This window comes from Eretmochelys imbricata, chromosome 1, assembly GCF_965152235.1.
Source record: "Eretmochelys imbricata isolate rEreImb1 chromosome 1, rEreImb1.hap1, whole genome shotgun sequence".
Classification (NCBI taxonomy): domain Eukaryota; kingdom Metazoa; phylum Chordata; order Testudines; family Cheloniidae; genus Eretmochelys; species Eretmochelys imbricata.
The window spans coordinates 117322423-117347987 of NC_135572.1; positions in this window are offsets into that span (position 1 = coordinate 117322423).

Genomic DNA, 25565 nt, shown 5'->3' on the forward strand with positions numbered 1-25565 from the left:
CAAGCTCTAAGTTACAACCGCATTTGCTCCAACCCCTCAGACAGAGACAAACATCTACAGGATCTCCATCAACATTCTTAAAACTACAATACCCACCTGGTGAAGTGAAGAAACAGATTGACAGAGACAAAATGGTACCCAGAAGTCACCTACTGCAGGACAGACCCAACAAAGAAAATAACAGAACGCCATTAGCCATCACCTATAGCCCCCAAGTAAAACCTCTCCATCGCATCATCAAGGATCTACAACCTATCCTGAAGGATGATCCCACACTCTCACAGACCTTGGGTGACAGGCCAGTCCTCGCTTATGGACAGCCCCCCAGCCTGAAGCAAATACTCACCAGCAACTACATACCACACAACAAAAACACGAACCCAGGAACCAATCCCTGCAACAAACCCCATTGCCATCTCTGTCTGCATGTCTATTCAAGGGACACCATCATAGGATGTAACCACATCAGCCACACCATCAGGAGCTCGTTCACCTGTACATCTACCAATGTGATATATGCCATTATGTTGCAGCAATGCTTCTCTGCCATGTACATTGGCCAAACCGGACAGTCTCTATGCAAAAGAATACATGGACACAAATGTGACATTAAGAATTGTAGCATTCAGAAACCAGTCGGAGAACACTTCAATCTCCCTGGACACTCAATAACAGACTTAAAAGAGGAAATTCTTCAACAAAAAAACTTCAAAAACAGACTCCAATGAGAAACTGCAGAACTGGAATTAATTTGCAAACTGGAAATCATCAAATTAGGCCTGAATAAAGACTGGGAGTGGATGGGTCACTACAAAAAGTAATTTTCCTCTGTGCTGATACTCTTGTTAGCATTACAAAAGTAATTTTCCTCCTTTGATATTCACCCCGTCCTGTCAGCTGTTGAGAATAGGCCACTTTCAGCTTAATTGAATTAGCCTAGTTAGCACTGACCCCCCCACTTGGTAAGGCAACTCCCATCTTTTCATGTGCTGCAATATTTATACTGCTTTCTGTATTTTTCACTCCATGCATCTGATGAAGTGGGTTTTAGCCCATGAAAGCTTAAACCCAAATACATCTGTTAGTCTCTAAGGTGCCACAAGGACTCCTCGTTGTTTTTGCTTATACAGACTAACACAGCTACCACTCTGAAACCTGTATTATGATAGTGCCTTGAGGTGAAATACTCATTTTGTTAGGGATTATACAAATATGTAATAAAAAAATGTTCTGAAGAACTTATATTATATCTCTCTCTTTGACTGCTAGATATTACCCCTCATTTATTGTTGTCTGGCACCTTGACTCATGTGGCCCATAGGTAAATACATTGATCCTCATCCTCCTCTTTGTTCCTGAGACCCATCCTCTTCATGTTTTTTGCTTTTTCTCACTGTGTTCCACATCATGTTTGTGTTACCACATGGAAATGGACAAACATATCTCTTGAAGCCATCATTGTTTTCTGCGCCTGCACATTCACATCTGTTAATTTGGCTGCATAACAGTTTCTTTGTCATTTCTATGATTTTAATTTTTTTCTTTGAATTAAACACTTAAGCACAGATAGAAGCATATGTACATATTCGTGTACCATCAGGCAATCATCCTATCCTAAGTTAAACATATGCTATAATAATATGCATTAAATATTTTAAATAATGTTAAATTATTAAATAAGACTGGTTGTGTCCAGGGCACCATGTAGCCTGCAATTCCTCAGCCATGGAATTTGCCTTAGAATCTACCCCTTTCTGTAGAACTGTGTTTCAGAATTAAAGATTTTCTTTAGTAAAATGTTTTCTACTCCTTATGGTTGTGAAGAAAATCTTGAAAATGTGAACATAACAATTCCAAGATGGCCTGAAACAATAGCTCTCAGTGGGGTTAACTGTCCCATTCATCTAAGTAGGGTATTAATTTTTAAACCTCAATATGACTTTAAGAAAATGTCTACACTGCAAGTGAAGGTGTCATTGTAGCTCGTGGCACACCCAAACTAGCTTTAATCTACCTAACATGGATAACAATAATAGGATTGGCATGACAGCACAGTTGCTCAGCATAGGCTAGCAAACTGAATGCATATCCAGGCTCCAACAGAGAGCTTGTACTTGGGTGACTAGCTCATGGTGAAGCCCATGCCACCATGTCTTCACTACTGTTGTTACCCATGCTAGCTAGATTAAAACTAGCCTACCCATACTACAATCACAGCTTCACTTATAGTGTAGACATACCCTAAATGTCCATCCTGTTACCGTTCTCACTGAGGATTATTTTAGTAAAAACAACGAGGAGTCCTTGTGGCACCTTAGAGACTAACAAATTTATTTGGGCATAAGCTTTCATGGGCTAGAACCCACTTCATCAGATGCATGGAGTGGAAAATATGGTAGCAGGTATCTATATACACAGTACATGAAAAGATGGGAGTTGCCTTACCAAGGCAGGGGTCAGTGCTAACGAGACAATTCAATTAATAGTAGAATACCAAGGTAGGAGAAATCACTTTTGTACTGGTAATGAGGGTGGCCCATTTCAAACAATTGACAAGAAGGTGTGAGTAACAGTAGGGGGAAATTAGTTTTTGTAATGACCCATCCACTCCCAGCCTTTATTCAGGCCTAATTTTATGGTGTCCAGTTTGCAAATTAATTCCAGTTCTACAGTTTCTCATTGGAGTCTGTTTTTGAAGTTTTTTTGTTGAAGAATTGCCACTATTAAGTCTGTTATTGAGTGACCAGGGAGATTGAAGTGTTCTCCGACTGGTTTTTGAATGTTACAATTCTTGATGTCACATTTGTGTCCATGTATTCTTTTGCATAGAGACTGTCCAATTTGGCCAATGTACATGGCAGAGAGACATGTGGAGACATGTAGCTGATGTGTTTTTCCCACAATCCCACCCACTTCTCCCCAGATGCCAAAACTTTTCTTTCCCCCTGACAAATTCTGATGTGTTGTAAATACCAAAATCTAGATATATGAAAACATGGAACACTGTAAAATAAATTGAATTTGATATCAAGATTTAAAAAAAACATAGTACTGACTTGTGTACTTACACTGATTTACTGCTTATATTGATATTATTTGCTTTCATATTTGATTAATCAAAATCTTCAATTTTTCATGTAATTAATGTTGCCAAAGAATTTTCTGTCTATCACTCCGGAATGCCACAAAATCTAGGAACCTTCCAGAATTTAGGCTGTGCTCACTACAGTACCTATGGGACCTGGATATATGTAACCATGCAATGGATTTCCATCTTGTGAGAATAAATCTAGCTGTGTCTTAATTTATCAAGTTGCTTTTATCTTTAGCTGCTATATTTCTCTGCTGCCTTGCCTTCAGGTAAATTTCTCAGCAACGCCAGTCTGTTTCTCACTTACTTCTTCCATACTGTCAGCTCCTTGTCTCTCCCCTCCTCATGCTGTCTAATTCATGCTTTCTACTTTGGTCTGATTCAGTGTCATTCTTTTCCTCTGACTCTTTTTATAAAAGCCTATCCTTCCCCCTCAAATGCTACCTTTTAGTCCCATTGGGATTATTTTCCACCCTCATATGTCTTTATCCAGGACTATTGGTTCTCTTTCACTTCCACCTCACATTTTCACTCCCTTCCCACTTTCCACCCATGTCATTTATTTCTTCACTAAGAGGTCATTAGCCTCACTCTGTGAATCTCTTCAATGCCATTTTTCCTTTTTTCCCACCGTTCATTCATCTGTTTGATTGTATCAGGTCTGTCTTCTCTCTCAGCCATTTCTTTCAGTTTAGTTTGATTTTATCACCACTACCTCTCCTTGATCATGTGCAAACACTCTGTTTGTACTCTGCGAACAGAAGTAGATTACCACTTCCCCCTTTGTTGTTTCTACATTGTTCAAGTGATTTGGGCCTAAAGATTTTTTTTTTAAATAGAACAATTCTTGTACATGATTTATCTGGCATTTTGGATGCTCATAAAGAGGTGGTGGTTGCTACTATTGAATATCATGTTGGAAAGTCTGCACAATTTATTCAGTGAGCATGAAACTGTACTGAAAAATGCCGGAGTATAGGGAAATATCCCTCTCTTATTAGATGCTATGACACTGTTTGTATGCAATATATTTCTTATTTATTCTAATGTTCTGCTAATCAACCAATAATATATCCAATAGTAGTTTACTTTTATACACATAACTCCTACCCTTGATTTAGTACAACATTCTCTTTGTATCCACATGAATAGTATTATAATGTTTTATTTTAAAGTGTGATTTTTTTGGTATGTTATATGTGTGTGTTTTGTTGTTTGTTTTGGCACTCAGAAGATCAGAGGAGCCTGGGGAAAGCTCACTCATCCTCCTCAAACTTCCCAGTTTGCTGCCAATATTTGATCTTCAATCTTACATCTTGTTTATTTTGTTTGTGGCAAATTATCATTATGGCAATGTGCCTTTGAAACAGACTACACTGATATAAAAATGTGCTCTGATCTGGCCAAGTGAAAAATGTGTAATCCCTTCTAACAATGGTTCCAGGGAGAGTTCTGTAAAGATTCTTGATTAAAATAATGAGATGGTCATAACTCTCAAACCAATACCTATGCAACATTTTAGTTGTTTTCAGGGCAAAATAGCTTAAAAGCTAATAAGGATGAAAACCAGAACATTGATCAGGTTCTGGGAAGATATTTGTAGAGAGGTGCAAGCAACCCAAATGTGAAACATGACTTATGGTTTGCATACTGGACCCAAAAAGACCATAGGTGTTTTGTGGCTAGCCCCAACTTATCTAATGAGTAGCATTGTTAATGGTCTTAGCAAATCATATGTCACAGAATTTGTATGTAGCAATAGGAGTTCAAGGAAAATAATCTAAAACAGAACACTGTGAAATTGTTTAGGATTAGTGATGGGCTGTATCATTAATTGCTCTGTAGCCATCTATAATGTACCCGGGGGGACTTCAATCGGTTTTAAAAAAGCAGCTCTGGTTTGATTCAAATATAGCTTGTAATTTACAATGATAAATTATTTCATTCCACAATACACAAATGTATGGATGTGACTAATAATTTAATCCCTTTCAAAAACAGAACAATCCAACAGTCTTTTAGGTTTCTGTTAAGCTATGGTGATGCCCTAAACAAGCTACTGGAAGCTAAGGTTAAAAACAATGCTTCAGAACTGACTATATATTGATTCAAAGCCTACTGAAGTCAATGGAGAGACTCACATTGACTTCAGTGGGACTTGGATCAGGCAGTATTGATTCAGAGAGGAATTGGATATTTATATAGATGGCAAGATGATCCAGTTATAATAGCTAATGAAAAATGCAGAAGAACTATAAAATCTTATGCTTCTGGGTTTAGGTCAATCTCTAATTATCAAGAGTTAGAACAAACCATTCTTGGGGGGGGTGGTGGGGGGGAAGGAGGGTAGATTAGCCCACAGCTACATAATGTGTGGTTTCTTGTGATTTCATCTGAAGCATGTGATGTGGGCCACTTTCAGAGGGCTGAATACTGGACCAGATGGACTATGGCTCTGATCCAGTATGACATTCTCTATGTTTCGATGAAATGGTTAGCTAGTGACAACCAAGATGCCATGAAATGCCATGAATCTCATGAACATGCTGGCAAATATTAAGTGTGCTGAACTTTCAAATTGGTTTCAAGATTTAGAAGGAGGTTGAACTGATAGCCACATAGCATGTGAGTCTTTTTACTTGGCGGGATTAGACATAGCTAGTGACATTTAGCAGTGATATACAGAGTATATTTACAAATATATTTTATTATTCACCCTGACACATTAAATATAGGTTATTAATAAAATTCTCCACTGCCCACAAAGAAAAAAAGGAGGATATCCTGGTCGTTGGCTGACCCTCAGCCTGGTCTTGGCCATAGTCTCTTTCAGTCTCTTGCCCCTGGGTCCCCTTCAGGAGCCCACCCCACTTATTGTTCCCTATAGGAGTTCAGTTCATTCCTGTGGTCCCTGCTAAATCCAATTGCCTCTAGTCCCGGACAGTGTTCCCCATACTCTCTTGCCATCAGTTGTTGGCTGAGAGTATCCTTCCAGGCCCCTTTGCCTATATCAGGCTTGCAGTGTCAGTCTGCCCTCAGATGTGGGGGGGGGAGGGGAGGAAAAACCAGTCATTATGCTGGGCTGGGCTCCCCTTGTTACTGGGACTCACTGTCAGTACTCTCCTGAGCAAGCTCCACTCGCCTTGCAGTAGCTCCTCTTCTCCAGGTGGAGCACGTTCTGCTCTATCTTTCTGTCAGTAAGATGGGGCTATATCCCATCACAATCCATCCTCAAAAATTGACAGCAATGTATTTATTAGTGTTAAAGCAAAAGACTCAGTCCTGTAACTCTTACACTGGCAAAGCTCCCATTGATTCTGATGGGAGTTTAGCCTGGAAATTTTGCCTAAGTAAGGACTGCGTGATTGAGTCTTATATCATTTAGACCACATGCAAATCTAACCTACACTAGGTAATAAAATAGGTACCTAGGTGTCACAAGGGTAAATATGACTAATGCAAGCATTTGTTATAATTTGAAACAATGTTATGTTAAGCAGAGAAAGAAATACCACAGGGGTTTCCTGCTTAAATATATGGAGCCCTTAATTTTACAGCTGCTGGGATAAAATTAGTGATACAAATGGCTTTCCATTATCTAGATTATTTGGATATTCTTCACAGAAATGCTGCAGCTTCTGAATCATATTACTTGGAGGTCCTACAACAGTACACACAACCTAAAAGTGGCAGCTTTGAAAAATTGCTGTTCAAATTACTTTTTGTTCAGATCCTAGAGATCACAGAGTCATGAATACAGTCATGGTGAGCGTGGCTTGAGGAAAGGGATGGAAGCGAGACAATTCTGCTTACCCTGTTATTAAATAGGACAGGAACCTTGTTTGTTACTTACCACTGGTTATCTTGGTAGGATATTTTTATTTTTATTTCTAAAAATTTCCGATCGTGCAGATTCTGTTATTGTCCACCTCTGTAATGGAGCATCACCTGACCTCTGACTCCTAAGAAGTACATGCTACTGCTAAAGACTTTCTGTATGCATAGGCTGGAAGCAGAGATGCTGAGGGTGCTGCCATACCCCTTGGCTCGAAGTGGTTTCCATTATATACAAGGTTTACAGTTTGGTTCTATGTCTCTCAGCAGACTATACAAATTGTTCCAGCACGCCTGTCTGTATGTGTAAGACATCTCAATGATGTGGCCATGAATTTGTCACCTCTCAGATGTGCCTCTCAGCCATGCAGTAAGGGACTGAGGCTGCAAGTGCTAACTTAAACTTGCAGACAGCTGGGCGTGGTACATGCCAGATAAAGTCTGAGTTTGAATAACAGATTTCATACTTTATAGCTATGAATGAAATGCTCGATATCTATACACTGCATATTTTCAATTAAAAAACCCACACAGAATATTTCTGCAACAAATGTAATTTTTATCCATAATACACAGTCGTGCAGATGCATGTGCAAAAGAATCTATTATATGAAAGGCTGGAACTGATTATTAATTTCAAGTTTCCAGCTTGCCAGGCACACATTAGAAATAAAGACAGATGTCCAGATTTTCAGACGTGACTATCAATTTTTGGTATTTCAATTTTGGTGCCCCACCCAAGACACCTTGAGGCCTGTGCTGCTTCTTGAGCAAAGATGCTGAAACATTGATCAATTGCTTTTATTCATCCCAAGGGCATAGAATAAATGGACGCATGTGCAAACATCTTTCTGCCAGGCCTGGAGGCTTAGAATCCCGAGTTTCTCCTTAGGTTTCTTTTGATACACAGTTATATTTCAAATAAATCAAAACCTGTTAGGATCTAAGAAATGCACTGAATTCAGTCAGAGGAACTGATAGTTTTCTCAAACAGGCGTTAAACATAATGTGTTTCTAGGTGTGGGATGGCTAATGAACACCTAATGGTTTCTTATGTCCCTCTGACTATGGCCCTGATCCTGCAAGCTGGTCTGTGTGTACAAACTCTTTTGCCCCCACAGAGTTCTGTTGAAGTCACTGGATCTCCTTATGAGTGGAGAAGTCTCCTACTTGCAAAGATATGTATTATTTTCTAAAAAGTCTTAATAACACAATACTTCAGCAGAAATTGTTTTTGCTTAGTAAATGTGAGCGTGTTTCATTCATGTGGACTAGCATCACATTAAGTAGAGGTAATGAATAGTTTGCAGAGTGTAATTTATTCAACAAATTTAGAATTTCTGCTTGTAAATTTTCTGGGGGTGGCTTATGATTTTTTTTAACTAAATTTGGTATTAGAATTATTCACCAAATAATTTCTGCAAATGATGATTGGTCTGAAGGTTGTGTATGAGTAGTTTGTTGCACTGAGTGTACTCATGCTCCAAAATTTGTATTGTGTTGCTTGACCTTCACTGAATGCGCAGGTCATCTGTATTTCATCTATTGTATGAAATGCCTAGAATCAGATTTCTGAAGTTAATACTGCCATTTGCAAATTGAAAATTGGCTTACTATGTTTGTCTAATATTTGTTTAAATTTCATTGTTTCTGTGAACAGTCCTGCCAGTAAATTCCATCCAGTAGAACGTATGGAAAGTCAATGAAAAAGAAGTGGAGAAACAACCAAAGTGAATTTAATACTTTTTATTCAACTGGATTGTCACAGGAGCTTCTTTAAGATACTCACCAAACTCTATGATAAGACTGAAAAATTCAGCACCAGGCACTTTTTCTTGGCAAACTGTTAAGTTTTATGCTTAGCTCTTACATTCACTCATACTGTGCTTCCCTCACAGCTAGTGCTGAAATAGTTTTGAACAAGTAAAATAAACCTCTAAAAAGTTTCTACCAGATTTTCTTGATTTAAAAATGATGATTTATGATTATGCGAACGAGGTTTAATATGCATTAAGAATTCAAATACTGTTGCAATAATTTTTTAGTAAAAGCTGCTTTTTGGAAGTACCTTTGCACATTCTCTCCACAAGCAATAATTCTTCATCTATAGAGTAATTTATTTCTTCTGGTTTTAATATGTTACAGATGAATGGTTGTATGTCTTTCCTGTTAGAGCATTACAAGACAGGCCACTTTTGCATTAGGCTGGTACTACAACAGATACCTGTGGTGCTCTTCATGGTTCATGTGGTACTAATTTAAATGGGAAGTTGCACATATTTCATTGAAACACTTGGTAAAGCCAGCTTTCACAGAAGGGTGCAAATGATGGACTGTTCTCTGTGTGCAGCTGAACTGCTCTAAATGTGTCAGCGAGGGTTATGGATCATTTCATTCACCCATCAGCTCTGGTCCGCTGTGTGTACAAATCACAGTATAGTGTCATCCAACAGAACATTCCTGACAATACTAGAACATTTATAGTACTGCCATTTTTAATAGGAGTTCTGCAACCCTGTTTAAAGAGTATTACTTCTTTAACTCTTTAAATTCTGTATTTGAAGCCATTTTGCTTTTGCTGTCTGTTAGTTTTAGTGCTGCTGTTTTGGCTCTTTGGTCTTTCCGAACAGCAGAGCCACAGGAAGAGTAAACCACATAAATCCAAGGTTAAAAATAACAAGTTGCAACTTGGGACCTAATTCATGAAACATTTACACTCCGTTTATATTGTGTTCCCTTCTGTTTTCTCTTAGAAAGTATGAGCATGGAACATTGTACAGTACAAAATGCCCGGGGCACTTAGTCCCTTTAAATATCAAACCTTCACTCTCTGTCAGAAATTGATTGAATTGGCGATAAATGTTGTGTGATTACTGAACCCTTTGTCTTCTCTTTTGTTTTCCCTTACCGCCAGGAGAACAAAGTATTTGGCAGTTGCACAACAATATTTTCCCATTACTGTGATTTTACTGCTGTGAAAGAAGCTTTAGTGAGCTTGAAAAAGGACTTTGTTGGTGTCTCCAAGACACATTTTGGATTAATTCCTACGTTTATTGTTATGATTGTTATTTATGTATTTATTGATATCATAGGAGTGTCTTTCCCTGATCAAGTTTGCGTCTCCATTGTGCTAGGCATTATACAAACACAGAAGTAGAGATGGCTCCTGCCAGTTCTGCGAAAAAGTAGTAGCAGAATTTCCAAACATGGGTACCTAAAGTCAGTCGTATAAATCCATACCTGGGCACCTAAATAAGTGGCTTGTTTTTTCTGAAGAGCTGAGCACCTATGACTTCCATCAAAATGAACATGAATGTTCAGCACCTCTTAAACACAAGCCACTTATCTAGGTCCCTAAATATGATTTAGAAACTTGAGTTTGAAAATTCTGACCTGCATTCTTATGGTAGAGATGAGCCCACACCAGAATACCTAATCTCTCCCATGTCAGAGTTTAGAACATGAGGATGTTTAGCTTTGGATTTGAACTTCTTCACATAGATCTGTCTCTGCTTTTGAAGATGTGTTGAGGTATTGTCATCTTAACGCAGCTGGTCATCTCTATGATGCATAGGAAGTGTTCCAAGTACAATATTCAATAACGTGGAGTCAGATTCAAAAGAAATCCCATAACGCTCAATTTGAAAAGTACACTTCCCCCCCCATGAACAATTAGTATGCAAATTAACCCTGTCCAAAGTTATTGCACCTTTTCATGAGCTGAATGCAAAAATCTTGGATAATTGAGGTACATGTACTAACATAAGCCACTGAACATGTGTTACAGAGTCCAGGCTAATGCTATATGAGGGAGCACCTCTCTGTGAACAACAGTAACAGCTAATTTAACATTGTATTTTTTCAGTGTTTGAAAAAATACTCCAATGTGTATGTTAAGCACACACATTTCCACCAGCCCTATTTTTAACAAGACAGTTTGGCTTCACATGTATTTTTGTTATTGTTATTTTTAATTTACTGTGGAGAGCCTCTTCACAGTTTAGCCTACAGTCAACTTTCATGATTATTCTAAATTCCTCATTGCACTGAGTTTAACATTTTCTGTGGCTTTAATGTTGCCATTTTTAACTGCCCAGAAAAAAAATCACATCAACACAACAAAATCTGACACATGGGTAGATTTTGTCATTTATTCATGCAAGAAAGAATGGTCAAAGTAAAGTCACAAGGTGGGTGAAGTAATATCTTTGATTGGAGCAACTTCTGTTGGTGAGGGAGATAGGCTTTCGAACCACACAGAGCTCTCGAAAGCTTGTTTCTCTCACCAACAGAAGTTGCTCCAATCAAAGATATTACCTCCCCCACCTTGTCTCTCTAATAACCATCACGGCTACAACTATACTGCATGAGGTAAAGTACCAAGTTCAAGAAATTGCCATTAGTTAAAAACTATACAGGATTCTCTGTCAATAAATCTCACAGAAAAATATGGTGATGGAGAATATTCCTTTAATTTGCTTCTGAGTGAGTCTGGGATATTTTTAAGAAGTAAAATGAAACTCCAGGTCCTGATAAAATGACTGTGCCTCCTGAATTTCCTAGCCAAAAGCCACCTCACCTAGGGCAAAGGTACACAGGTCTATATCCAAAGCGAGTAACTGATTGAGAAGAGAGTTTAAATGACTTGTTGAAGGCTACATAGGAATTTTATTCCAGTCCCCCAACTCTGAGACGGAAGCCACGTGGCTTAACCCCTATATTTCATTGGATTAGGTCATGCTTTTGATGGCATAGCCCAAAGTCAGAGGGGCAGTACAGCGATGTGCCAGATGAAAAGGCATTCTGCTGCTGAAATGAGATTTCATGCCGCTCTTTGCGGGGGCAGAGAGGGAGCAGGCTACACAGCAGTCTGTTCCACTGAGGACCCTCTCCACCCCATTTAGGGCACTGTGCACCCGGGGCAAAGTAGGAATGGAGCAGAGGAGCTGTAATTATGCCAGTCCCTCACCCAGGGGGTTCCCTTCTCCCCACTGTGCACCTGTATAAGGGCGAAGCATAGGCTGGCCTTTGATGATCTATAAAGAAATATGACTACCACTTCTGCATAACTCTGTGGAGTATGGCATTTCCTTGAATATGTTTCAGTGATCACTGGCATTATCAATAATGTATCTTCTTAGCAAGCTATTGTATTTGATTAAAATTATAGGGATTAAAAACTTGATTAAAATTTTAGGGGCCAGAACAGAGATTTCATAAATTCTTGGTGCTTAACTCTTGCTTACGCACAGATATGTGTTAAAAAGTCAAAGATTTTTTTTAAATGAACATTGTATGTTATTATTTATTTATAAACCATTAAATGAGTTTAGCATTTTAAAAGTCCCAGGACATTGTAGTCATATATTCCACACAGTTATGCAATTGCAGGTTAGAATTAGCGGAATTCCTAAGCAATGAGAAAATCACAAACTCTTTTCCCATTGATATTCCACAAAGGAACTAAACTGGGAAACCAATGTGGTTTTTAGGGAAAACCTGAATAGAACCCTTAGTGGTTTTCAGTTTTCAGGAGTTGGCATGTTGTTCAGTTTTGTCCAATTATCAATAAATAAGAGGGATTAGCTGCTGGTAATGGTGTACTGGACAAAAGGTGCAGGTCACATGCAGTGAATTCAGAAAAGTGAGAGTGTACTTAGGGAAAAAAGCTTTTCTAAATTAGCAATAAAAAGAGATGATTAGGTTAACTGTTTAGTTTCTAAAGTAGATAAATCCTGATTATATGAATTCACTACTGAGTGATATGTCAAGGTTCATCTAACTTTCATCTTCTTACTGCAAAATAATCATTTAGCCCTTCATCTAACTTACTGCAGAAAAACCTAGGTATAAATAGGAAAGCCTTTGGAAATAGTTGAAAATGACCTTGAGAGCTGAAACCCTAAAGAGAAGACAAACAAGCGACAAAAGTGGAACTTCAACTGGTTACAATTTAGATTCAGACTAATTATTTTAGTTTTTTAAATGTCGGTTTGTCCTGAAAAGAACAGTAACAGTGCATCTGTCTTTAAACATGGGATGCTAGATATCAATGAAGGTGTACTGTGCAGAAGATATGTTGATTTATACTATGAACAGATTCCCAGTTTTTATATAATCTCTTTTTAAATACCAATGTAAGCGGTGTGGTATATAAAGTTAATGAGGAAATGTTTGGTATGTAGAGTTTAGAGTTGTAGATAGGAACTATGAACCTGGTTATTTGCACCATCAGGAATCTGAGAAACAATAGATAAGAACTTATGTATATTCAAAGATTAATTTGGAGGCTTCTAGCTGGGGATGGAAAAGCACCTCCCACTGTGTACACAGAAACTAGATATCTAATAAATCTTTGCCACTCTAGTTCTCTAAGTGTATAGCAGAAAAGGACACAGTAAGACACATAAGTGCTTAGCAACAGAAATTTCAGCCAGTGGAACATTATCTGAAATCTGACATCACACATTATACAATTAACTGATAAAGCGCTCCAGACAACCTGTTCTTTATAGTATGTTAAATGTAACAGTAGCTGCAATCTAATTCACTATATGTCTGAATGAATAATTTGTGGGAGGAGTGAGAAGAGAGATGATAGCATTGTAATATATTTTCATTTTAAAATGCCAAGTTTTCTGCAATCTGGCCTCTTGGACATCCACAGTTTCACTTCAGGACATGGAAATAGATATTTCAAGTTAGTTTAAATCCCTAGATAACACGACAGGCACAGAAATGTCCAACAGTCATTTGGTTGTTAAAAATAACTGTCTTAGCCAGCGGTGCCTTAAACATCTTTTCACAGGGGTTGTGCTGAGGATACCAGAAATGGAAATACCTCAGTCTTCTTTGTCTATTAGTTTCTGTCAACAAGCAAAAAAACGCATGGCTATGGAAATATTGTTCTGTGCAAAAAAAGCATCAGATAGCTAGCTAGCTAGAATAGTCTTTATACACTTTCTGCTATCCCAGCATGAACATTCAAAGTTTGAAATTAAAGGATCAATGAAGAGTTGGGAGTACTACAGTATATCAGACACCTTCCTTCCTCATGAAACTGACCAGAACCTCTTCCATTTAGAGGCCATTCTGCTAAAGTTATATTCCTTTGCTACATGATAATAAACCTTGTTTGTATAGCAAGCAAAGGGTGCTGTTCATTTTTAATTAGGGAAGGCTGGAGACACATATTCCATTTTATGAACTAAAATACCTGCTGCAGTTGGCTTGTAAATTGTACTTTTCTCAGGGATATGGCCTAGAAAATGGCTGAACTGTGCCAAGTAAGTGATGTTTATCAACTTGCAGTCCTTTATGAATGCAGGGGAGAATCGTGTTTATAACAGGATTATAAAGACTTGAATGGAATCCAGAAAAACTGTTCTTATTTTGTTTCCTACTCTGCAAACATTTAAATACAGTTCTAATTCTGAAAGTAGAAAAAAAGCCTAATTTTCCACATAAAGCTTTATTGACATCTGCAGAAGGAATTAATGTAATAAAAAGGTTTGAGCTACACAGGACGGCATACCCAACACCTTCTCATTTTGACAGTCGGCACTGGAAGGCCTTCAACTATACACACCATGCTCACTTCAATATTGTCATCCAAAGTGAAGTATTTGAACATTGTAAGTGGTGTATAGTAAACAAAGATGCCTACATTTGTATCTAATGAAGTTAGGAGCTAAGATTTTCTATTTCAGTTTTGTAGCAGTAGATAGTATAACATTCTTGTAAGGAATCACTAATTGTTTGAAATGGCATTTCATGTTTGTTTTATGAGAGTCTATTATTGTTTGAGAAATGTGGCAATAAAGTATAGGACTGACTGACATACGGTAACAATACATGCAGTTGAGAACTGAATGCTCCACAAAACTGGTTAAGCCATGTCTTGCAAACACACCTAATTATTATGCTCTTGTGATACTCTTTGGTCACTTACAGCTAACTCATTGATCCACTAACTCTCGGAATTTAGATACTTGAACTACCTCAGGCTAGCGGCTTTCCCATAAGTTAAATTTTCTGTATGTTTTGACAAGAAAAACCCTTGAAATGAAACTTTCCAATTTTTCACTGAGTGCAAAGTAACTCAGAGAGCAAGTGGCATCCATTTCCTGATACTATGTAGCTGAACTATTTTTTGCCAAGCATCAGGTTTCAGACTGTAACGGGCCAGGAGAGCGGTCAGAGCAATACTTTTACTTTCCTTTTTGAGCCACAGGTGAGTAGCTTGTTGTATTTCTTTGGAATTAAAGTCATAATCATTACAATCACCTCCAAATATTATGGGTCATATTCCAATATGCTCATTCACACTGAATAATGCCTTTCTCCTCAAAATGCTGTTCCGTATGAGTAAGGTTATCAAACTCTGGTCCTGTGATAGCTGCTCCTTGCCAAGGAAACTGGATTTCTCTCTCATTGGCTAGCCTATTTTAGGCTCCATAAACATACGTAGATTTTGGGAGGGAGGAGGATCATGAAGGTCTGCAAGCCCACCCATTAGGAATGACCAGGAGCTTGGTGCCTAGAGCGTGCTAAAGCCTCCTATGGATATTGTTTAGAATTTAAGTTTTGAGACCATCAGCTTGTGAGATCCACCAACAAGGGCTCTGGACAATTTTTGTCTGCTTGAAAAGCATGTTTAGGGGTCAGGAGTACAGAAATCATACCTCATATCCAAAGTGATCCTTAACTGTCCTTCCTTTCTGAATACAGTGCACATCAAGACCAACATTTGCTTCCAGAAGGTTATCTAAAGTCTCATGAAAGGAGCCTTGCAAGCCGTTCTGAGCTAGTTCCAATCCCAAAGACCTAGAGACTATCCATAGCAACATGATGACCTTTGTGTAATAACATCCTGCCTCCTGTTAGTCACAGTTTCGAGAAGATGTTTTAGTAGTCCCATGCTTTTAAAAACCCTCCCTTCCTACATTTCATAAAACTATGTATTTGCAGATTTGATTAAATGTGGTTTTAGTTATACTAATGAATAAAACTGAAATGTAATTCAATATTAATTAAGACATTTATTACTTTTGAAACATTTTGTTAGCCATAAGATAGCCATTTCAAAAATCCGTGACTAAATTAAAACTGATCCTCAGTAGAGAGTGTTGGCTGGAAGGAAGGCAATATATTCCTTGGTCTCAGTTACCTACCCGCTCCTCCCTCCCCCGCCCCCCACTCAATTTAAAAAGGGAAAGAAAGGAACAGGATCAGAGTCTCTTCCTTTGTATTTATATGATTGTGTTTGAGAAGGTATTCCAGTTATTTTATTCTGTTTTTACCATACTGTGTTGCATCCCAAGGTTTTGCTTGGGAAAATATCACTAGTAACTGATGATGTGTTGGTACCTGCAGTTACAGGAGGACTGAGCATTTGCAGTCCATAAATTCTGCAGTGGCACAGCAAGGTGACCAAAGAGAAAAATCTAGCGGGAGGCTCTAAAAAGCGTTCCAGCAGTGTGGAACAAAGAGCCCGTGAGACTGTTTAAGTGTGGAAGGAAATTCAGCTCTGCTGCAGTGTGACATATAGCAGTTAAGTTTGAGCTTTGGCATAGCCAGAATTTAATCTGTTTTATGTTTTATATCTTTACTCTGGGATTTCATATACTGCTCATTATTCTTCTGAATTTGTTGCTATTGCGTGTGTGTATAAAATTACTTGGAGTTCTGCTTTTGTTTTACATTATCCCAGTGTAGTTTTACATAAGGACTGAAGGACCAGGCTTAGCAGTGATTAAGTAGGAGCAACTCTAATGAAGTCAACAGCCATAGGGCCAAATTCAGATTCTGGGGCCAGAAGGGATCACTGTGATCATCCAGTCTGAGCTCCTGTGTAACACAGGTCAGAGAACTTCCCCAAAATAATTCCTAAAGCAGATATTTTAGAAAAAACATCCAATCTTGATTTTAAATTTTTCAGTGACAGAAAATTCATCGGTTTCAGAGTAGCAGCCGTGTTAGTCTGTATCCACAAAAAGAAAAGGAGTACTTGTGGCACCTTAGAGACTAACCAATTTATTTGAGCATAAGCTTTCATGAGCTACAGCTCACTTCATCGGATGCATGCCATCGGATGATGCCAAAATTCATCACAACCCTTGGTAAATTGTTCCAATGGGTAATTACTCTCACTGTTAAAATGTATGCCTTATTTCCAGTCTGAATTTGTCTTCAACTTCCAGGTGTTAGATCATGTTACACCTTTCTCATGTTCCCCATGTAGATAGATAGACAGTAATCAATCCACTCCTTAACCTTCTTTTGTTAATCTAAGTTGACTCAAAGAGCTCAGTCACTATAAGGCATGTTTTCTAATCCTTTAATCATTCTCATGGCTCTTCTCTGAAACCTCTCCAATTTATCAACATCCTTCTTGAACTGAGGGCATCCGAACTAGACAGAGTATTGCAGTAGCAGTCACACCAGTGCCAGATAGAGAGGTAAAATAACCTCTTTACTCCTATTCGAGATTCTCCTGTTTAAATAGAATCACATTAGCTATTTGGGCCACAGAGTCACACTGGGAGCTCATGTTCAAGTGATTATATACCACAACTCCCAAATATTTTCAGAGTCACTGCTTCCCAGAGCAAAGTGCCCCATCCTATAAGTATGGTGTACATTCTTTGTTCCTAGGTGAGTATATATAGGTTATGTCTACACTGTACACCTCTCATGGCAGCCTTTAGGGTATGTGGAGCTACATGTGGCAGTAAAAAGCAAGCTGCGTCCACAGAGCAGTGTGTAGCTACATGTGGTGGGAAACATGCAGCAGGGAAAGACTCAGCAGCAGTGATGAGCTGGAGCCGGGTCACACCGATTCGTGCGAACCAGTTGTTAAATTTTGAAGCTGGTTTAGAACCGGTTGTTAAAGGGTTGGGCAAACTCCAGCCCGCAGGCCACATCCGGTCCGCAGGACCATCCTGTCCGGCCTGCCTAAGCTCTCAGCTGGGGAGGCTCCCCTGAGAATCCCTTTTTAATTTTTACTCACCCAGTGGTACTCCGGGTCTTCAGCTGTACTTCGGCAGTGGGTCCTTCAGTGCCACCAAAGACCCGGAGTGAGTGAAGGACCGGCCACCAAAGTGCTGCCGAAGACCTGGAGCGATTGAAGGAACTGGTTCTTCAGCTTTTGGCAGCTCATCACTGCTCAGCAGTGCATTTTTTGTTGGGCTGGGAGAAAGCTCTGGGAATTCCCCACTGCTGGAGCCTTTCCCTGCAACAGGGAGCTGCCAGCCATCAATAGAGAGCTTCTGCAGCCTCTCCTTGGTGCAGGGAGACTCCTGCAATAGGAAGCTGCTGGAGCCAGCCTGTTGCAGGAGTCTTTCCCTGTGGCAGGAAAAGGCTTTTGCATCTTCCAGCGGAAGGGGAAGTCTCCAGCAGTGGGGAGCTGCTGAAGTCTTTCCCTGCTGCCTTCCCACTGCTGTAGCCTTTCTCTGCAGTGGGGAAAGACTCCTGCAGTGTGGTGGCAGTGTAGATGAGGGAGTCACTGCTTGGCAAATAGAGTGCCCTGTAGGGCACGCACCTCAGTACTTACCCACAGGGGTCAGGAGTGTCTTTACTCTACTCACCTAAGCTGTGCCTCACTGGCTACACTGCTATTATACCCAGGCTAGGAGGGGGGCTAGCCATGTATCTACTCTATACATTGACGAAAGCAGTATGTAGTGTAGACATACCCTTACTTTTAGCTGTATTAAAATGCTTAATGTTTGTTACTACAGGCTATATGTACTAATTTGTTCTGTTTCAAAAGCGGTACCGTGAGATTTTCAAAAGAGCTCAGTAGCTGATAAACTCTACTCTCATTTCAATCAATAGGAATTTAACCATTGGCTTCAACAGAGGTAGACCACTGGAATAGGTTACCACGGGAGGTTGTGAAATCCCTGTCATGGGAGGATTTTAAGAACAGGTTAGACAAATGCCTTTTTGAGATGGTCTAGGATATTCAGTTCTACCTCCGTGCAGGACTAGATGACCTCTTGAGGTACCTTTCAGCTCTACATTGCTATGATTCTATGACCACTTTTGAAAATCCCACTGAACATTTCCCAGTGCTGACAGTAGAGCATGATCTCATGCATCACTAGAGCTGAGTAATTAGTTCACACTAAAAAAAAAGGAACATTTAGTTTCTTTTTCTGCTTGAAAAACTCATAGAATTATAGACTTTAAGGCCAGAAGGGACCATAGAGATCATCTAGTCTGACCTCCTGCACATCGCAGGCCACAGAAGCTTACGCACCCCCTCCCCTAATAGACCTAAAACCTCTGCTGAGTTACTGAAGTCCTCAAATCATGATTTAAAGTCTTGAAGTTACAGAGAATCCACCATTTACTCTAGTTTACACCAGCAAGTGACCCGTGCCCTGTGCTGCAGAGGAAGGCAAACAACCACCAGTGTCTCTGCCAATCTGACTTGGAGAATATTCCTTCCCCAACCCCAAATATGGTGATCAGTTGAACCCTGAGCATGTTGACTAGACCCACCAACAAACATTCTGGTAAAGAATTCTCTATAGTAACTCGACCCCTCCCCATCTAGTGCCCCATCTCCAGGCATCAGAGATTTTTGCTACGAGTCGCAGATGGGCCACATGCCATTTTAGGCAATCTCATCATGCCATCCCATCCAACATCATGTTGGTAGATTTATCAAGATCAGTCTTGAAACAAGTTAGGATTTTTGCCCCCATTGCTCCCCTTGGAAGGCTATTCCAGAACTTGATTCATCTGATGGCTAGAAATCTTTGTCTAATTTCAGGCCTAAACTTGCTGATGGCCAGTTTATAACCATTTGTTTTTGTGTCAACACTGGCACTTAATTTAAAAACATGTGCAGATTGAGACTTGCTCACAGGTATTTGTTATTCTATTTTAGTCAGCTAGGACTGTGATGGTGCCCCCCATAAGGCTTTATGAAAATACGCTTATGAATATATATGACATAACTGGAATATGTTCTATGCTACATATGCCATGTAACATATCTATGTAAAGGTTATGATCTACTGAACCTATTAATCCTATTTGTATGCATGTATCATTTTTGTATTCTAAGTTATGAATGGTTTCAGAGTAACAGCCGTGTTAGTCTGTCTTTGCAAAAAGAAAAGGAGTACTTGTGGCACCTTAGAGACTAACCAATTTATTTGAGCATGAGCTTTCATGAGCTACAGCTCACTTCATCGTTATCAATATTGGCCGTGTACTGGCCTAATTTCTAAATAACCTTAGTAGAGCATTTGGTCAGTTCCTGGAGAAAGGAATTCACAAAGTTAAGTGCCCAATTAAGAAGCACTTAAGGAACAATGCATCTTGGAATGCTCCAAACCACATAAGAAGTCTTCCTGGAGACATTCAAGATACCATGTGGCTTCTGTCTGTAAAAACTGTGAGTCATGCATGGACATGTCACTTTCTCAGGTGACTCCAGAACTCCATCTTGGAGCTGGACTTTGTATAGGAGAGAGGAGGGGGTCTCCACCCACAAGAGAAAGTCTATTTAAGCCCATGGGAGACCTCTCCATTTTGTCTTCAGCTGGCTAAGGAGATAGCCTCTCCACCCCCAAGGATACCTGAAAGAAACTGGAACAAAAGACAGTAACTACAGGGGGTGTAAGTGATTGCTAGACCCGGACTAAGGGTATGTCTACACTACGAAATTAGGTCAAATGTATAGAATTCGGTTTTTTTAGAAATCGGTTTTATATATTCGAGTGGATGTGTCCCCACAGAAAATGCTCTAAGTGCATTAAGTGCATTAACTCGGCGGAGTGCTTCCACAGTACCAAGGCTAGCGTCAACTTCCAGACCGTTGCACTGTGGGTTGCAGTTCCCGCAGTCTCCACTGCCCATTGGAATTCTGGGTTGAGATCCCAATGCTGGATGGGGCTAAAACATTGTCACGGGTGGTTCTGGCTACATATCGTCAGGCCCCCGTTCCCTCCCTCCCTCCGTGAAAACAAGGGCAGACAATCGTTTTGCGCCTTTTTTCCTGAGTTACCTGTGCAGACGCCATACCATGGCAAGCATGGAGACCACTCAGCTCACTGTTACCGTATGACTCCTGGGTGCTGGCAGACGCAGTACTGCATTGCTACACACCAGCAGCAACCCATTGCCTTATGGCAGCAGATGGTGCAATAGGACTGGTAGCCATCATCGTCATGTCCGAGGTGCTCCTGGTCTCCTGTGTGAGGTCGATCAGGAGCGCTTGGGCAGACATGGGCGCAGGGACTAAAGTTGGAGTGACTTGATCAAGTCATTCTCTTTAGTCCTGCAGTCAGTCCTATTGAACCATCTTATGGTGAGCAGGCAGGTGATACGGATTGTTAGCAGTCCTATTGCATCATCTTCTGCCGGGCAGCCATGAGATGTGGATGGCATGCAGTCCTTCTGCACCGTCTGTTGCCAGCCAAAGATGTAAAAGATAGATAGAGTCTATCAAAACAAGAAATAGACCAGATTTGTTTTGTACTCATTTGCAAACCCGCCCCCGTCTAGGGGACTCATTCCTCTAGGTCACACTGCAGTCACTCACAGAGAAGGTGCAGCGAGGTAAATCTAGCCATGTATCAATCAGAGGCCAGACCAACCTGCTTGTTCCAATAAGAACAATTACTTAGGTGCACCATTTCTTATTGGAACCCTCCGTGAAGTCCTGCCTGAAATACTCATTGATGTAAAGCCACCCCCTTTGTTGATTTTAATTCCCTGTAAGCCAACCCTGTAAGCCATGTCATCAGTCGCCCCTCCCTCTGTCAGAGCAACGGCAGACAATTGTTCTGCGCCTTTTTTCTGTGCGGACGTCATACCAAGGCAAGCATGGAGGCCGCTCAGCTCACTTTGGCAATTAGGAGCACATTAAACACCACACGCATTATTCAGCAGTATATGCAGCACCAGAACCTGGCAGAGCGATACCGGGCGAGGAGGCAATGTCAGCGCGGTCACATGAGTGATCAGGACATGGACACAGATTTCTCTGAAAGCATGGGCCCTGCCAATGCATGCATCATGGTGCTAATGGGGCAGGTTCATGCTGTGGAACGCCGATTCTGGGCTCGGGAAACAAGCACAGACTGATGGGACCTCATAGTGTTGCAGGTCTGGGACAATTCCCAGTGGCTGCAAAACTTTCGCATGCGTAAGGGCACTTTCATGGAACTTTGTGACTTGCTTTCCCCTGCCCTGAGGCGCATGAATACCAAGATGAGAGCAGGCCTCACAGTTGAGAAGCGAATGGCGATAGCCCTGTGGAAGCTTGCAACACCAGACAGCTACCGGTCAGTTGGGAATCAATTTGGAGTGGGCAAATCTACTGTTGGGGCTGCTGTGATGCAAGTAGCCCACGCAGTCAAAGATCTGCTGATATCAAGGGTAGTGACCATGGGAAATGTGCAGGTCATAGTGAATGGCTTTGCTGCAATGGGATTCCCTAACTGTGGTGGGGCCATAGATGGAACCCATATCCCTATCTTGGCACCGGAGCACCAAGCCGGCGAGTACATAAACCGCAAGGGGTACTTTTCAGTAGTGCTGCAAGCTCTGGTGGATCACAAGGGACGTTTCACCAACATCAACGTGGGATGGCCGGGAAAGGTACATGATGCTCGCATCTTCAGAAACTCTGGTCTGTTTCAAAAGCTGCAGGAAGGGACTTTATTCCCAGACCAGAAAATAACTGTTGGGGATGTTGAAATGCCTATAGTTATCCTTGGGGACCCAGCCTACCCCTTAATGCCATGGCTCATGAAGCCGTACATAGGCAGCCTGGACAGTAGTCAGGAACTGTTCAACTACAGGCTGAGCAAGTGCAGAATGGTGGTAGAGCAAGTGCAGAATGAGCAAGTGCAGAATGGTGCAAGTGCAGAATGAGCAAGTGCAGAATGGTGGTGCATTTGGACGTTTAAAGGCATGCTGGTGCAGTTTACTGACTCGCTTAGACCTCAGCGAAACCAATATTCCCCCTGTTATACTGCTTGCTGTGTGCTCCACAATATCTGTGAGAGTAAGGGGGAGACGTTTATGGCGGGGTGGGAGGTTGAGGCAAATCGCCTGGCTGCTGGTTACGCACAGGGGGTTAGAAGAACACAGGAGGTCGCGGTACGCATCAGAGAAGCTTTGAAAACCAGTTTTATGACTGGCCAGGTTACGGTGTGAAAGTTCTCTTTGTTTCTCCTTGATGAAACCCCCCGCCCCTTGATTCACTCTACTTCTCTGTAAGCTAACCACCCTCCCCTCCTCCCTTCGATCACCGCTTGCAGAGGCAATAAAGTCATTGTTGCTTCACATTCATGCATTCTTTATTCATTCATCACACAAATAGGGGGATGACTACCAAGGTAGCCCAGGAGGGGTGGTGGAGGAGGGAAGGAAAATGCCACACAGCACTTTAAAAGTTTACAACTTTAAAATTTATTGAATGCCAGCCTTCTTTTTTGGGGGCAATCCTCTGTGACGGAGTGGCTGGTTGGCCGGTGGCCCCCCCACTGCGTTCTTGGGCGTCTGGGTGTGGAGGCTATGGAACTTGGGGAGGAGGACGGTTGGTTACACAGGGGCTGTAGTGGCAGTCTGTGCTCCAACTGCCTTTGCTGCAGCTCAACCATACACTGGAGCATACTGGTTTGGTCCTCCAGCAGCCTCAGCATTGAATCCTGCCTCCTCTCATCATGCTGCTGCCACATTTGAGCTTCTGCCCTGTCTTCAGCCCGCCACTTACTCTCTTCAGCCCGCCACCTCTCCTCCCGGTCATTTTGTGCTTTCCTGCACTCTGACATTATTTGCCTCCACGCATTCATCTGTGCTCTGTCAGTGTGGGAGGACAGCATGAGCTCGGAGAACATTTCATCGCGAGTGCGTTTTTTTTTCTTTCTAATCTTCACTAGCCTCTGGGAAGGAGAAGATCCTGTGATCATTGAAACACATGCAGCTGGTGGAGAAAAAAAAAGGGACAGAGGTATTTAAAAAGACACATTTTATAAAACAGTGGCTACACTCTTTCAGGGTAAACCTTGCTGTTAACATTACATACAAAGCACATGTGCTTTCGTTACAAGGTCACATTTTCCCTCCCCCCACCGCGTGGCACCCCCTCAACCCTCCCCCCTCCCCGTGGCTAACAGCGGGGAATATTTCTGTTCAGCCACAGGCAAACAGCCCAGCAGGAACGGGCTCCTCTGAGTGTCCCCTGAAGAAAAGCACCCTATTTCAACCAGGTGACGATGAATGATATCTCACTCTCCTGAGGATAACACAGAGAGATAAAAAACGGATGTTGTTTGAATGCCAGCAAACATACACTGCAATGCTTTGTTGTACAATGATTCCTGAGTACGTGTTACTGGCCTGGAGTGGTAAAGTGTCCTACCATGGAGGACGCAATAAGGCTGCCCTCCCCAGAAACCTTTTGCAAAGGCTTTGGGAGTACATCCAGGAGAGCCGCGAATGCCAGGGCAAATTAATCCTTTCACATGCTTGCTTTTAAACCATGTACACTATTTTAAAAGGTACACTCACCGGGGGTCCCTTCTCCGCCTGCCGGGTCCAGGAGGCAGCCTTGGGTGGGTTCGGGGGGTACTGGCCCCAGGTCCAGGCTGAGAAACAGTTCCTGGCTGTCGGGAAAACCGGTTTCTCCGCTTGCTTGCTGTGAGCTATCTACAACCTCCTCCTCATCATCATCTTCTTCGTCCCCAAAACTTGCTTCCGTGTTGCGTCCATCTCCATTGAAGGAGTCAAACAACACGGCTGGGGTAGTGGTGGCTGAACCCCCTAAAATGGCATGCAGCTCATCATAGAAGCGGCATGTTTGGGGCTCTGACCCGGAGCGGCCGTTCGCCTCTCTGGTTTTCTGGTAGGCTTGCCTCAGCTCCTTCAGTTTCACGTGGCACTGCTTCGGGTCCCTGTTATGGCCTCTGTCCTTCATGTCCTGGGAGATTTTGACAAAGGTTTTGGCATTTTGAAAACTGGAACGGAGTTCTGATAGCACGGATTCCTCTCCCCATACAGCGATCAGATCCCGTACTTCCCGTTCAGTCTATGCTGGAGCTCTTTTGCGATTCTGGGACTCCATCATGGTCACCTGTGCTGATGAGCTCTGCATGGTCACCTGCAGCTTGCCAGGGTGGCCAAACAGGAAATGAGATTCAAAGGTTCTTCTCAAAGGTTGAGGTTCTTTTCCTGTCTACCTGGCCAGTGCATCTGAGTTGAGAGTGCTGTCCAGAGCGGTCACAATGGAGCACTCTGGGATAGCTCCCGGAGGCCAATACCGTCGAATTGTGTCCACAGTACCCCAAATTCGACCCGGCAAGGCTGATTTAAGCGCTAATCCACCTGTCAGGGGTGGAGTAAGGAAATCGATTTTAAGAGCCCTTTAAGTCGAAATAAAGGGCTTCATTGTGTGTACGGGTGCAGGTTTACATCAATTTAACGCTGCTAAATTCGACCTAAAGTCCTAGTGTAGACCAGGGCTAAAAGGAGATTAGTCTGTAAAAGGAAGCTTACTGGAACTGGTCAGGTTTTGTCTGTATTCAGTTTTATTAGACATAGACTTGTGGGTTTTATTTTATTTTGCTTGGTAATTCACTTTGTTCGGTCTGTTACTACTTGGAATGACTTA